Here is a 12,025-nt window from a genome sequence, read left to right as displayed (position 1 = left end):
AGCAAATAACATGGACCACAAAAAAGGCATGAAAACATTTTAAGTCTTTGTCAGAATGACGGTGTCTGTATTATCATGCAAGCAATATGGAGGATACGGGCGTGCACGACGCATTAAATGTACTTACTTCGTTCACAAAAGATGTAAGTAAGCTATTTATATTTATTACGCACAGTGGAATGTCTCAGAAGGGCTCTCTTATATCCTTGGTGTCCATTTCGAACTTTTTTGCGATGTTGGCGTAATAGTGCATTCGAAATTTTTTGTTGCAATTTCCTAACACCTGCTTTGTGAAAAGAAAAGCTGGATAATAAATAACTCTAACGTAGCTATGAAGCAATGAGGAATTAAATTCTTAAAAAAAAAATTACGGCCTTTAGTTTCACACTGACCTTAGTTTTTCCAAGTTTGGGGAGCTTCAGAAGATGCACGACGACATATTCCTAATATTTTCTTGGGTTGGCCCGGGCGACTTAGAAGCAGTGCTGTCTTATTTCACAAATTTTCGCTAGTAAAGTTGTTTTAATTACCCGTGAATCGGTTTTTCTCCTACAGCACCTACTCGCGAGAGAAGCAAATTAAAAGACGACTTGCCACATGATCACTTTCGCCTTTAGGCGATCCGACAGAACATTGCGATACTACAATTAAAGTAAAACTTACATCCGTGGGTAATGGAGGGCGAAATTTTTGGTGGCGCATAGGACAGAGGCCACGAACAGGCGGCAGTTAAATTAAAGCGACAAATTTAAACAAAGGTGCGATAAAACTGTGTATTTCTTAGAGGGTGTTGCACTCTGGCAGACCTGCACGGAACTGGCTGGAACAATTCGTGCAGGCTTGTTGGCTCAACCGCTAAGTTTTCACGAGGTGGCCTTTCGCTCGTAGTGCTTCAGTGGTTTATTCTAGACCATTCCCGTCATTTTCATTGATTTCATTAGCCATGAGTGACCTCGCTCATTCTGTAGGCAGCTGCTGCCTAAGCTGTAATGCCAAAAATTAGACCCACAATTTAGGCAAAGTACACTGCGTTGGTGGATTTTCCGGTCCACGCAAGTGATTTTTCTAAAATAACGCATTTTCAGGACCTAGTGTTTTGTTTTAAATATAGGCCTTGTTAAGAAAATTCAAGAGTAATAAACTACTGAACAACGTCTAGCTTTGGTGTTCAATAGCAAACGAATTAAAAATTCAATAAAAAAAGCACAGCTAGATTTGTTCTGGTGGTGCATGGAGGGCGAACAGAAAATCTGCCCACAATTATTTTATCCTGCAATATAGGCCGTCCTCCCCAATTTCTACGAGAATGACAGCCATTCGGTAGGCATGAAGCGTCACCCAGAGTTGTTGAAAACGTTAAGCTTCGAAGGGAACAGCCTTGAGAAGGGTGCGTTACATATTTTTTTACTGAGAAACTAGCCCGATTTATATATCATTGAAATATAGCATACTAAAATCAACACAACGCAGCAGGTAAATGAACGCCGGAGACAGCAGTGGGACGATGCAATAACCTGCTGTACTTTCTTACACCATCCATCCCACTGTTCGGCTCCTTTTTAAACTGTAACAACTAGCCCAAATTACTAGATTGTTAAACTGCATAAGCACTTTAAAGGGATGCGAATCAGTCAAATGCAATTGGACAGAGCAAATGTTTTTGATGGGGTTCATATTCACGCTAAATAGGCGGTGTTATCCGAAACACTTCAAAAGACAATAAACCACGAGTATTGGGTACAACATGAGAGGACGTTCTACTACGAACAGAAAAAATCATTTGAACCATAAAATGTTACAAGAAGATTTGCAAAAGCTGGCTTAACAAATCACAAATTACACAGCAACTTACGAAAAAGAGAGCTGAAAATAAAGCTGCCCCAAAATAAAGAACCCAGCATAAAAAAACTTGTCCGAAGTCGTAGCCAAGTGTTTGCTTAACCACAACAACCAACCGTTTCACAGTGAATGCCTCCCGGTGGTCAACCATAAAAATGGCAACAAGTGTAAAGCAACAATACATTAAATTAAAGTGGCTGCTCATCAGAGCATAGTACTGAGAGAAAATACCACATCAGGTAGACTCAATGAAATCGTTCTCACAAAGTTTTCGGCCAAGATACCAGCAATGGGAAATCAGCGGGCAGCAGAAAAATAGTTTTTGTAATAAATGAATGGAACTGTACCTGGCGCCATGAAGATGAGCGTCTGCAGAGTAGTTAATGGCGTAACATTCACAACTTGTAGACATAGCCGCTTGGCAGGGCGGCCCAAATCAAGAGTAGAAAAAAGTCTCTCATGTTGGAAGAAGCTGGCGTTTCGTTTCACAGATTCAGTAAGCATAAAAGAATGAGTTTAAAGCAATTATTCGTCATTATTACGGGAGACATCCTTAAAATGTGTGGGGTTTGCACATTATAAGATTTTCTCATATCGCGTAGATCGGAATGTTTTGTAACAAGAGGTGTTAACAGCAGACCACTCTCTACAGTCTTAATGTTTCCGGCACACAACTGTGTTTTGTCTTGGAATAGCTATATTATACTTTTGTATCAATAGGAAAATTTCTTAATTTCGTCGAGGAAGCCCCAATCAGGCAAATGAATCACTTTTAAACTCTTTTTTTGACCAAGGTGGGAATTCGTCGCATAAACGTAAAAAAACTTTTCGCCATAAACTGTTGCAACGAGAATGAAGGGCGCTAAAGCTAGCTGTGCCATTTGGCTCTGCCGATATCCCTACTGTAGAAGTTATACCGAAATTTTATTTCCGCGCTTCAATTTATAAATCACATCCAGCCGTTGAAGCACAAAAAAATCGCGGGCAACACACGGTTCCGCAAGCTGCGTAAGGGACAGCCGGCACTTGCAACGTGTTGCGCAACCACTATCGCACTCCTCGGGCTGCTGCGTCTTCCTCACGTATGCGGCATGTAAAGTGCTAGCAGTTTCATTTAGGGACTGGAAATCGAAAGGTTATGAGCATTTACAGCAGGAGATCCTGTGTGACGTACCGAAGTTCTTACCACTACGAAAGCAATAGGGCTCACGCATGAGCGCTATAATATGAAACATCTCAGGAAATACTAGTTGTTTAAAATGCATAGCGATGCCTGGGGCATTGTGTTACACTTACAGAGAAGATGCGAAGTTGTTACTCATATCAGTTTCTGAAGCAAAGAAGCCTTCGCTGAGTGGCACCCTTAATGACCAAGAAAGCCATGCAGCCTAGATATGGTTTTTATAAGTCGGAAACTCCTATTTACGCCTAATGTTATTTATGTACCCGATGCTCCCTGAGGTTTTGGAATAAAATGTGGTAAACTTGTTGGCCCCTTAGAGCCATCGTGTGCTACTCAAAAGGGATGCCCTACGCTCATACACCCAATAATATGAAAAATAGAAGGTTCAGCGCAGCTAACTCGATTGCAAGAGCTAAGAAGAAATGTGTAACAGCTCTAACGCAGTTCTTCCACAAAGACAGCTAATCCTCGCCCTCCCCCTTACCACCTTCCCCCACTGAAGCTGTCGTAGAAATGTTATAAACGTGCTACCTATGTCGCAATAGTGTGAAAGGCGACATTCTTGCATGCTAGAGTTCCCTATGTTCACGAGATTAAGAGAGAGGCATGTTCATTCATCATCGTCATCAGCCCTTATGTATCTATTGCCGGACAAAGACCTATCGCAGAGGCTTCCCGCCGCTTTGGTTGCGAGTTCGCCAAGACTACTCCTCCTTGGAACTGCCCTAGTTAACACCAGAGGCAAACGTGGAACTTTTTGTGCATTGGCCGGATTAGGAACATAACAAAAATTCTCCGCAATTCCCCGAGGGGAAGAATGTGAAAGTGCGAATGCACGAGTTGAATTTGTGCGGTTCGGTAATGTTCGCGAAAGAGAGATCACACACACACACACATAACTACAAAGATAGAAAGATGCATTTATTCACAGACACCTATTTGTGTTGTCGGTGTACTTGATTGCTAGAGCGGATCTCAGCTTTGAAATTTTGTGTCAGTACTCCTTTAAGCAGGTGCATTAGCCCTTCTCACTCCCGATTCTTGGCCAATCCCCCATGTGGGTTTGTGCCATGTCAGCGGCCAGGCAGCGCGCGCCCATCTCCCCCCGTTGCCAAGGAAGACGAGGAGATTCCTGGCCAATCCCCCACGTGGGTATGTGCCATGTCAGCGGCCAGGCTGCGCGCGCCCATCTCCACGTGCGCGGACATCGCCGGTGGACGCAGGTTCAGGGTCGCTTAAGAAGTGCATTGCACTTAATATTTAAGCTAATCGGGTTGTATCGAAAGTTTCATCAAGAGTACTCCACACTGCAACTGTAACGTTGTTGAGCTCGGTCCAAAATGCACTAGGGCCATATCACATGGTGTCCAGCACTTTAAAGCCGCAATTCTCTTGTCACGAGTTAGTAGACAGCGTAAAACATTTTCAAGAGCTGCCAATTAACAGCACACATATAATCTGTTTCGGGGAGGAAAGCGCTGGGTTGCAAGACCTCAAAGCCAAACGCGCATTCCTATGAGGTCCGGAGCGAAACGACGACCTCCCGTACCGAAATGTAGCGGCGTATCAAGCCACTTCCGCTGCCCTTGGTTAAGCTATTGTGCCAGAACATGGTTTTGTACAGCGACGCATCAGCCAATCACTTTGTTCCAAATGATGGGAATTAGCGGCACGTAAATGCAGCACATTACAACAGATTCGGAACAGCTTCCTCACCGGAGGTGGGAGACATCGATGAATAGCGGTTTTCAGCAGTTATATACCGAAGAGCTGTAGTCAAACTCCACCCACAAGAAGGTGCCCAAAGTCTTCGCTGCACGACACAGCGCTAGTATCCAAAGGGGATTCTGTTATCTTCTTCGGGTAGAGTATACTGGACTCCTGAGGCATAGGCCCATGAATTTTTCACTGGAGCTATAGCCGTTTTTGAGTGGCGTTGAGCGGTATGCGAAAAGCATTTCGTGCGTGTCATCTGTCTTAATAATTGGACGCCTTGATAATCTTCACGGCCGCTTCTGCCAATTCGTTGACTGTGGGTGCCGTGGGCTTGAAGTGATGCGGCGGGAAGTGTACTGGGGCGCAAATTCCGTAAAAGCTGACGAGTTCATGCACGCTAACTGACGCTCATTGTGGAAGATAACGGTCTCGGGAATTCCATGTCTTGCGAACACCGACTTGCAATGTGCGATGACAGCGTCAGACGAGAGTGAGTTGAGGCGCGTGATCTCTGGGTATCTCGATTAGTAGTCTGTTATTATTAGCCACCAGTGGTTGCCGCAGTAGTTTATTGGGTTCCTTGTGACCTGTCCGAAAAACTGTAGCTGAACGCAGACCTTACTCTCGACATAGAGTGCATGCAAGCCCGTCAGAGCGAAGCCGTCAGAAACCAGCAATCGGCGCTGCACTCCAAAGAGGCTAAGACCACAACATAGGCCGTCGCCAACGCCACAATTCAATGCCAGGCACACAGTCGCAATCCCAGGCGTCCCGGCATAACACTGTGGAAAAATCTTCAACAGATAAGTTTTGCTGATGGTGCGGTAAAGACAGCCATTCCAGCGAAAGCACTGATAGGTTCGAACTATCACAAGAGAAGCCACTACGCTTCGGTATGCTTGTCATCCGCGAACAAACAGCCTACTGGAAGCACCAACTTCACCTTCCTCCGTACAACTATGGTAGAAGATCCCTCCTTTGAGTGTAGCGCCGACATAGCAGTTCGCACCACGTCAATCCGCTCCAAATCTAGACTAGAGGCAACGAAATGGTCATTTCTGGTCATACGTATCGGACATTATTTCGTCAATACGATCTTCGTGCACCTCGAAGAAGCTATGCGGACCAGACGGCACACCCTTAAAAAGGGGAAAGGTGTGCTGCGTCTACCTATGACATCTTTGGGCAAGACCACACCTCAAGGCGTTTTCGTGATGAACCGCGTCAAATAAGGGACTGTTTGCAAAGCCAGCTATCGAAGGCATCGGACTATTTCTGCAGCTGTCCTACTTAGAAGCAGAGCCGTTGTCGCCACTGCAGCAGTACCCACGACTTTCCGAGGGACTTGGACACACTGAGGACTAATACCACCTTGAGCTGCAACAGAACGCAAGCCTTTTGCGCTACCTTATCCACGTCGGGTTCCCCTGCCCCTCTACAACGAAACAAGGAAGACGATCATTACGCAACAGTGTCACGTTATCACACCTGTGAAAGAGCCACCTGAGTGGTGTGTCCCTATTATTATTGTTCCCAAAGGATCACAAGACATCCGCATCTGCATCGATCTAATTGAACTCAATCGGTATGTGCACCAAGAGTGCCATCCGATTCCCGAATTATAACGCTCACTTTTGCAGTTATACAAGGCAAATGTTTTCTCCAAGATTGGCGCCAACTAAGGGTTTTAGCAAATCCGCTTAAGCAAAGACAGCCGCTTGAGGACAACCTTCATGAGACCTTTTGGAAGATACTGGGAGGAGGAGGAATGTCTTTAATGGTGAAGAGAAATCAGCCTGGCAGCGAGCTTCGCCTGCTACTCCACATGAATATGACAGTTGCAAAAGTGAAAGGAAGCGATGACACCAAAGCTCATATAGACACTACAAACACATATAACCACTCACGAACTGACCGACGCAGGTTCGCACAGAGCACACGCACAGTGATATAGTTAAGGCAAACGGTCACAAGATTTTGTTCAGGTCGGAGTCACGGAGAATTGACTCCAAGGCCCGTGTACTCCGTGTTGCCACGGCAGTTGACTGCCATGGGACAATTTCGTCGCAAAGGTTCAGTGGTGCATCAGCACGCAGCCCCAACGTCGTCTTTAAAGTTTGCCGCGGAGTGTCGTAACGGAGACACACACACAGTGCATGTTTTATGTCCTCACGGACACTGCATACGTGGCAGTGAGGGGAGGCAACTCGGCGCATCTTGTACAGGTAGTGGCCGGTAGAAGCGAAGTTGAGGCGGACGCGGTGAACAACTGCTTCTTCGCGGTTTCCCAGGCCACACCACATTCGGAAGCTGCAGGCGGGATCAATTCTGTACAATGGCTGATAATTGTTTGACCCATTCGTCCATATTGAGAATTGTAGCTGCCGCGCATGGAGTACGCAAGTGTCGCGGCGTCCCGTCGAGAGAAAGAAATCGGGATGATGACCTAAGATTGGGTGTGGGCCGCGCAAGCTGTTTCGTCGGCCACCACATGTCCATTCACCCCACAATGTCAGGTAGCCACTGTAACACTACCTCGTGAAGCGAGCTGGCCGCCTGTGTATGCAGGGTGTGTATTTCGTGAGCCAGTTGTTCGCGTGGAAATGATGCCACTTTTTGAAGCGCTGCCCGTGAATCTGTGAAAATCCCCCACACAGAAGCTTATCGCACAATAATGCACTGCAAAGCGTAGCGCAAGGCAGCAAGTTCAGAGGTTGTCGATGTTGTTTTGTGGCTTAACCTGGCCGCAATTGTAGTCCGCATCAATGGAACCCAGATTCCAATCGCATATGAAGAGGCCGTTACGGATGCATCGGTGTAGATATGCTTGTGGTTACGGTAGCCATTCCACATGTGGTCTAGAGTGACGTACTTTAAAGCTGGAATTGGCAAGCTTGTCTCATTGCTGATGCCCGGTACTGTGGTGACAATTCGCCAGGGGGGGGGGGCGGGATCGAGATGAAGCGGTGCAGGGTACTTCTGACACAAGGGTGGTGAGTGTCGTGCACCCCTAGGGCGGAGCTAGAGCTCAGCGGATGTCCGTGGGTTCTATTCGCCAGCCGCAAATGTAGGCGAAGTGGCTCCTCTTTGATGAGTACACTGGGTAAGAAGTGCCTTGACTCTCGTATGGACCCCAGCGTAGAAGTTGTTTTGGAAAGGCAAAGACAAAACCCAGAGCTTGGGCCTGCATACTTTATAACAGCCTTGTGTTGGCTTTGGAAAGAGGGCCGAGTGCTGGGAGGCTGCGCCATAGCAGTTCTTCGCAGAGTGCTGTGTAAAGACTTAGAAGGGGCCCAACAAAACATACTCCTGAGCTGCTTGTCAGTATGCGTAACACCTGAGCAAAGGAGACCATCTTCTCCTTCAGGAAACGAACGTGAGGGCACCGTGTCAGCGACCTGTCAAATGTTACGCCCTGGAATCGGTGAGAGTCCACAAAGGGTATAGCCACCCCTGCCGCTGAAAGGTAATAGCGGGAGACATCACGCCTCGTGAAGGCTATTGCCGCACATTTCCTAGCCGAGATTTCTGGGCCACGTTTGTTCAAGCAGTCCGCTATTGAATTGATGGCTTTTTTAAGGCGAGCTGGTAAAACTCGCCTGTTCGGGCGAGAGCTCTAGACACAGACATCATCGGCATGTGGGCCATACGGGGCATGTGGGGTACGCACTTCTCAATTTTAATGGGGCTAATAATAAATAGGGTTGGGCTTAAAATGCCGCCCTGTGGCACACATCGCGTGACATTGTGAGAGGCTGTTTCCCGTCCTTCGTGGACATAAAGACAGATCTGTCAGACAGATAATCAGATATCCACGCATACATGCGACCTCCGATGCCTAGCGAGTCTAAGGCAGATCTTATTGCCTCATGTGCCACGCAGTCAAACGCTGCTTTCATGTCTATGAACACCGCTAGGGTGATGGGACACTGGGCGTTTGCACTCTTTATGTCATTGACAAGGGCAAGCACGTCGTCGATGCTGCTGTGAGACTGTCTGAAACCAGTCATCTGTGGGGCATACACGTTCCGCTTTGTCAAGTCCCAGTCTAGGCGACCAAGGATCATTTTCACCATCAGCTTCCCCACGCAACTCAGGAGTACAATGGGCCGATAAGATTCAATTTCCGTAAGAATTTTGCCGGGTTTGACGTGGCCCATTTCCCATCTGTGCTTGTATGTGCCCAGAAGGAAGTGCTTAGCTTTGTCTCCAAGGTACGACAAAGCTGCATAGCTGCTGCCATCTGGACCCATGCAGAAGCCTTGTTTACGGAAGAGAAACCAGCAAGTAGTTCTGCCATTGTGAATGGCTTGTCCATTAACGGTCATATTTGTAGAGGGCAGAGAGACAGCTGTCAGGCTGGCAGGTAAGATTGGAGCCGACAAGGCTGTGACCTTGGCGCAGAAATCTTCAGCGAGGTCTAGATCACGGCGGTCCTGTCCCAAAGCGATAGAGTAGAAAGGGTGCAGAGCAGTAGGCGGTGTCCGTAGGGTTAGTGCTAAGCTCCACATCCTCGTAGAGGTTTTCGCGGGTCTCGTTTTGAGTACAAAGACTGCCATTTCCGCTGAGCTAATCTCTTCATATGTCGCTGTACGTGCCTCTGTGCGCCTCTAGCGGCTTGTATATCTTCGGATCTTCGCGTTTTGCGACCATGCCTGTCAGCTTTGCGACGCAGTGCGCGGAGCCCTTGATACTCCGCATCGGCCACTGGGATCCTCGAGGGTAGACGGAAAAACTTCATAGAGGAACCTTTCGCCCGTGTCATGGCGTCTATTAGGTCGCTGTACGATTCCAAGTTCCCATCGAGCTCCTCAATAAGAGCAGAATATAGAGACCAGTCCGGGCAACAAATGTGTCGATTCAATGGCCCTCCGCATAGACCATCAAGCAAGACTTATGTAGGCAGGTGATCGCTTCCATGTGACTCGATATCGACGCGCCACGGGGCCCCACATGTCAGTCCGAGGGAGACCATGGTGACATCGAGTGTGCTCGATACTGCGCCCCTGCTAAACGTGGGTTCACCCGTAATAATCACAGTCAAACTGTTACGGCAAGCCGCTTCGAAGAGGCGCCAGCCTCTCATTCTGGTCTTAATGCTGCCCCACGAGGGATGGTGCGCGTTAAAATCTCCAGTTAACACATGCGGTGCCGCTGTCGAACGTACAATATGCTGGAGACGATCCATGTTAAATGCAGCATCACGTTGAATGTATGCCGCGATAAGGGTAAATTGCTGCGCATAACTTTTAATAGTCGCTGCGACATACTCGTTTGTGTAATCCGAATGCAAGGTATGCTCCATGTACGTCAGGTCGTCCCTGATAGTGAGCAGAACTCCTGACAAAGCCTCACGCGTTCTTGCGGCAGAAAAGTGTAGCCAGAGATACGAATGTTTGCGCGTAACCGTGACTCTGATATTGCGATGATTGCTGTATGAGCCGTCGAATGTCAGGAAGGGGGCTCCGAAGACCGCAAACATTCCATTGAAACACAGTGGAATAGTTCCGTATCTCCATAGTTTTTGGCGCCACAGCTGCTATCGCCATTGCATTAGGAGAGGCAATACAAGGTCAATGATTGTTCTTATGCCCTTGGCCAACGGCGATGAGAGCGGAGCCAGGAAAACTCGAATGGCCTCCACAGCTGAAACGATGAGCGCACAAATTTTCCCAGAGTATGGGTGAACACGGCGCCTCGGCCTGTTCTGGTTTGCGCCTCGGCCTGTTCTGGTTTGCCTGCTGACCGGAAAACCCCGCTGGCGCTGCCAAACTCAACGATGCAGCTGCACGCACTACCGCCTATACCATTATGTAGATACTGCTTTAAAAGGGTTCCATTAGAGATAGCTTGAGCTCCAGAGCACGTCCAACGCAGAACGGCCTCAGTGGTAGAAGGGTTGGCCGGGGCGATTTGCCACATGGACGATTCTTAATCTTCGGATGCATACCCGAAGGACATACTGAACTCCATCCAATGACAACCTGCAGTTGGGTTTTGCTGGTTGAACCCAGGACAAAGCTTCTCACCGGGGGCCGTTTGCTATGTGAGGCAATTGTCAGTGAGGAAAGCACTCTGAACACAGAGGTAACCCTTCAGACCCAATAATATTCCGTAATGGAGCTTTGTTTAGCATTCAGGTGCAGTAAAAATTCAATTACCTTACTACAGTAACGCAACATTACTATCGGCAAGCGCTTATGTTTGAATATTATACTTTCAGACGCTTCGGTAAAAAATGTTCTTTACTTGTAAACCAAGACAAACATAAATAGGACAGCGAAGCGTTGAAAGATAAATTCTTTATTACAGACCGTCTCCAGGTGCCGCTTGTTATTTTACGAGATCTCATTTAAATAAACCCGATTTCCATGTAATTTACAGTTTTCCAGCGCCGCATTGAGTGTGCCCGCTTACGGACAAGCGTCAAGAGCACTCAGAAGACATCATTTTGGGCACACGAGGAAGCGTTGAAATGTGAAATGAACATCTTGCTTTCAATGCTTCAACTGCAATTGCAAATAAACATCGTTGCCCTCATTATTCAATACTCACTCATTACCATTTGTTCGTTAAGCCTTGAGAATGCAGTGCTATTAGTGTTTTCCCTCTAGTTACTCTAAGCACCATTGAACTCGTGCACATCGAACTTTCTCGACTGCATTATCTGGGTTCCGTCGGCGAAACTTTCGTAACCAACTTAGTTATACTAGGAGCTGATGCAACCCGCTGTGACTAATCGAGGCTTCTATTGGTTATCTACTGCGCCTTGTGCACTCACGCCCTGGTGGCCTCGCTTAGTTACATTTTATTCCAACTGGTGATTTTTTTCGTCCACCTGCCCCTAAATATATCAGGTCGTTTACAAAGCAGTCTGAAAAAACGGAATGTAAAAAAAATGTTCTTCAGTAAATGCAAGGCTACCACACAAAGCTTGAACGTTATGTGCCCTTAAAATTATACTTGTAGTGTTGGTAAACTGCTCAAGCTGCTCGGTACAACCATATATTTGCATAGCCTCCCTTTCCAGATTCCGGCGTAAGGCACCCGCCGGAACGTTTGGACTTCTTTGCTCACGGACATCCAGAGATAACTTTTTTTTTCGCAAGTCCAATATTCATAATTCTGTCGGAACGCTTCCATATCGGGGGAGAGATCTTTAGCTCGCCATAGTTTCTTCTCATGTCAAGCCTGTGATACTACCTTCGTATAGCATGAAGGGAGAAGAGAAAACGATGATTTGGTGGGAAATATCGCAAAAGAAAGTGGTGGAAAAGCTGAGAAAGT

The sequence above is a fragment of the Haemaphysalis longicornis genome, unplaced genomic scaffold (genome assembly GCF_048455015.1).
Source record: "Haemaphysalis longicornis isolate Haplotype H1 unplaced genomic scaffold, Haemaphysalis longicornis Haplotype H1 scaffold_3, whole genome shotgun sequence".
Classification (NCBI taxonomy): domain Eukaryota; kingdom Metazoa; phylum Arthropoda; class Arachnida; order Ixodida; family Ixodidae; genus Haemaphysalis; species Haemaphysalis longicornis.
The sequence above is the reverse complement of the archived record's forward strand: the minus strand, read 5'-3'. Positions refer to the sequence as shown.